Below are 4,694 nucleotides of genomic sequence, written 5' to 3'. Positions count from 1 at the left end.
TACCCTGAAATTTTCATATCGATACGAGTACCCGCGGCGTTCCAGTGGCGCGAGAAGGGGCGAGGAGGTGGGGGCCCTTGACGCGGCTGAAAGTTTCAAATGCGTTGCGCAGTGGGTAAACGATGTCGTAGGACAACGGGGGGGACGGCGTTGGAATCAGACGACCTAGACGCACCTAAAAATCGGCGACTGGTACAAGTGCAATCTAGCGCATCACGTGGTCAAGATTCTGCTGGCGTTTGGGTACGCTAATAGAAGGAAACAAGGGAATGCTTGGAGTTTGTGATGAGTCCGGACGAAAACATTTTAGACTATATGGGCAACTTTAAATCGGAAGAAAAGTTCAAGGCGCACTTTAAATTGTTTGGTAGTGGAAGGGAAGCACTAATCAAGCTAGCAAGAGCGGTGGTTAATTCAGGCACAGGATCAAAGCGTACTTATGTCGATACTCTTTCGAAAAAAAAGAAAGTTTCGAAAGCTCTTGGGCCGGCGGCAGTTAATGGGCCTGTTGACTTAGTGAGGACTTTGTCAAGTTGACTGTGGAAATCAGGAAATAGTACCTCTAAAAGCCAAGGAAGCTACTCCTCTAACCCGCAACTCATCAACTACTGCAGAGGTCCACGGACATCGGTTACCATGGTGCATCAGAGCAAGCTGACGATGGTGAATCCAGAGGTCTTCAGGACCAAAGGCGTTTGGAGTCCTGCCGAACACCCTTTAGGGTTGGTGAATGTGCCTCTACGACCCTCAAAGAAGGAACCAATCTCATCCAGCACCCTAACAGCGGATGAGTCTAGTGATTTCTTCACTAATACACTTAACAAGGTCTACGAGAAACAGCAGACCTTGAAGCAAGTGAATGCCAGAGAAGTTGGTGGGAATGTGACCGTAGGGGAATTCCTGGGCAAGTCGGCTGTAAGGATCTTTGAATGCCCTGAGGTACGCCCAGCAGTAGAGGAAGACCACAATGATATGGCAAATCCGACGAGGAATAACTTCGTCAAAGCCCTCCTCAATGCATTGCAGACAAAGGACTTGGACTCCGACAAGATTTCAGGATACTATCTATCGCTTCTGAAGGCGCTCCCGCCTGACGCCTATGATGAGTGCTTTGCTCGGGCCTGCGAGGATAGTGATCTGGTGTTTGTTCATAGACCTTACGAGGCGTTTGCACTAGCTTGGAATAATCACCGGGCATACTTAAACGACCTGGAGGGATATAGGGTGGCCCAAGCTAATCGGGGAGAGGACGAGGAACCTCTGCCTGAGCCGGTGGAACCTCAGACCGAATTCATGGACGTGATTTACGGATTGTATCTTGCTTACGAAGATGGGATAGTGCTCTCGGAGTCAGCCACAGCTTCGCTGGTAGGATTTCTCCTCTTGATCCTGCCAAAACTCCTAAACCCTACCAATTATCCCAATTACTCAGTAAGGAAGATAGGGGTGTTCAGGTCCCAGTTGGCTGTACTAGAGAGTGAGGAGCAGTGGCTCATAAAGAACATCCCTCCACAGCCAGTGTGTGAACATATAAATAGGCGCCTCGGTAACCGGATGCCTTTCAGGAGAGCCGCTTTGCGGCTAGCCATGACATGGGGTCGCTCTAAGAAGGAAGGGGTTCACAAGAAGCTGGCAGAGGTGTTGTTGGTCTTATTCGCCAATGTGGATGTCACCCATGTGCTTCTCATAGAACGTTACATTATCAACGAAGTACCAGCTATCTTGGCGAGCGGACCAGCCCGATCTGAGGCCCCGGCAGTCTTTGCTGCCATTGCCCGACTCCAGTCGCTCGGAGAACTGGCGATATACGCGCGAATGCTCTACCCCTCGGACGAGATCCCTGAACTACAGCGCAACAAGATGAGGCTCTTAGCAGCATTTGCTCAAATGCTGGCAGTGCGTGATTTCCCTTCCTTCGCCAGCTACGCGAAGTCGGACAATGAAACCTTTGAGAGGCTCCTGAAAGTGCTAGAGAGCATATACAACAAGACCAAGGATGTTGTACCCTTCAAGTATCTTGGGATGCTCAATGCTGAGTACGGGGCCGGGCAATCCCCTCTGGTCATGGCATCACTGCAGCCAGGGCATGTAACAACCATGCTAGCAATTGACGCCTTCACCGGAAATGCAAATCAACAGGATGAGGAGGATTGAAGAAAGGTCAGCATATTCCAGTTCCGTTCACTGGCAGCAAACAGTACAAGAGTGTCTCACAAAGCACACCAGCAGACTCACCTCACACTCCGAGAAACCAGATCATGGGAGTTTCTCTGAAGAAGCGCTCAGCACTATGACAAACATGATCTCATATTATTGATAAGAAAAAAAAAGGCCCTGCAGGATCAAAGGAATCAGTAAAGTCGAAAGTCACATTAGGCGATAATGGAGAACTGGATGGCACTGTGAGTTGCCCTGTTTGCCATAAGACGTATAAAACGAGCAGGACTCAGTTCAATAAATGGTCGGTGTCCAACCTAAAGAGGCATGTATTAAACGTTCACCTAAGGGAAAAAACTGACAAGAAGCAAGTGAAGAAGCCACGCATGAAAAAGGGGTGTGCTACACTGGACAAATTTGTCACGAAGGCAAGTTCTGACAACGGTGCCAGTTCATCAGCGTCGTCAAGTGCTGGTCCATCAAGCGGAAATACGCAACGGGAGGGTGGGCGATCAGGTGCTGACACTAGGGCTGTTGAATCCGACGACTCAAATTTTTAGACGCTGAGGGGCTAGATAGGGGCGAAGTCTCTCAGAACATTTCAAAGTGGAAAAGCCCCAAGTACAGCCGACTGGAAAGAGCTAGGAGACGCCTAAAAAAGATATCTCAAGGTCAGACTGCCATCACTTTTTACTTCGAAACATTGAATGAGATTGAAAAATTGCTGTATGAAAATTCGGAGTTGAGGCGAGAACTTGATGTGTGTAATGTATCTCGGGGCACAGAGGTAATTGGTTTGGACGATATGAAATTGTTAAGGAGTTTGGTAGATGCAGCCAGAGTCAACGTGGATAGATCCAAAGGCGGTTATAGATTTCAATCTACTACACTCAAACAGTTATTTAGTTATATTTATACTGTTGGTGGCCGTTTTGCGTAGGAAGTGCTCCAAAAGAACCTGGGGGCTGCCATACCCTTTATATCAACAATCTGTAGAACTGTGTCTAAGTTTTCATGGAAGGTGTCCGAGGGAGAATTTAGATTTAAACAATTAAAGGAGTACCTTCTTGATAAAAATTATCCGCTTTCTGAATGGATTAGCGAGGATGCAACCCGGATCACAGGTAGAATACAATATGACCCCAAAAGTAATCAAATTGTTGGATTTGTCCCCCCCTTTGACGATAGTGGAATTCCCATTTCTAATAATTTTCCAGCAACCTCTGCAGATACAATAACAGCGTATTTCGAAAAGGCCACGCGTGCAGCAAATGTACAATTATGGCACAGCCTGTACACGACAAAAGTGCCGCGTCCTGTTTGTGTATTTTCGGCACTGACAATAAATTCACTCATGAGCAGGTTGTAAAGCGATGGCGATGGATGTTAAAAGAAGCGGCCAAAGAAGGAATATCTATATTGGGCTTCTCTTCCGATGGAGACCCCAAACTTTTAAAGGCAATGAGATTTTTTACATTTAGTGGTGAAGATGACATTCCACTCAAATGGGCTAAATTTTTCTCCGCAAACTGGGATTTAGACTTGGAGCCATATTGTATGCAGGATGCTGTTCATATCGGTACAAAACTGAGGTCACTGTTACTTAAACGTAAACGGCTGCCAATGGGACCTAAGTACGCAGTTAGTATAACTCATCTCGAAGTGCTTATAGCAAAAGAGGAAAAAGAGTTACACGGCCTGTGCGCCACAGACATCACGACCGCGGACAAAATGAATTTTTAAGCTGTCCTAAATTTAAGTCACCCGCGAGTCGCCACATTACTGTTCCACAGTAAATAAGTTCCGAATGCTGTTGCCACTGCTGTGTTTTTAGAAATTGTGGAATGTATAATTAAAGCTTTCGTGGTACCCTCTTTGACTGTATGTGACCGGTTACGAATGTTATGGAAATCAGTGTTTTTTCTACGTTTGTGGAAAAAGTGGCTTGTGTCCCATGGATTTAATATAGAAGATAATTTTTTAACTTCAAATTGTTATCTGTGAATAGAGATAAATGCACATACAATGTTAAAAATTATAAGGAAATTGAGGAACTTCCGGAAGCCTGCGTTATTTATCCCATGGCTATTTCCGAGCCAGCCCTGTGAGTCTTTTTTTAAACGCGCAAGATCGATGTCTACAACTTTTTCAACTGTTGTAAACTTTAGCATGTTGGACTTTATACACAGGGTTAGCCGAATTGATTTCCAAGGGGAAATAGAATCCAGACTTTCCGATGAGGGTTACATTTTCCCTCAATATTATCGCAATAAGACTGCTGGTGCCAGAACAGAACATAATTTGATCTCTATAGAGTTACCTTCGGATCAAGATATTTTTCGGATTCTTCAGGAGGCACTAGATGAAGCCAATTCAATTGCTATGTGGATGGAGATGGACGTAGCCGAAGATCTTAAAAGTCCCTCCCTTTCAACGGTGACAATAGTTGAAAAATGCTATGATGAATCAGAAATTCCATACCAGGACCCCTCACCAATTTTAACAGAAGTGTCTGAAGATCTAGGCAATATTTTATT

The sequence above is a fragment of the Frankliniella occidentalis genome, unplaced genomic scaffold (genome assembly GCF_000697945.3).
Source record: "Frankliniella occidentalis isolate FOCC.00 unplaced genomic scaffold, Focc_3.1 Scaffold464, whole genome shotgun sequence".
In the NCBI taxonomy this organism is placed as follows: Eukaryota; Metazoa; Arthropoda; class Insecta; order Thysanoptera; family Thripidae; genus Frankliniella; species Frankliniella occidentalis.
Note: the sequence above shows the minus strand (reverse complement) of the source record.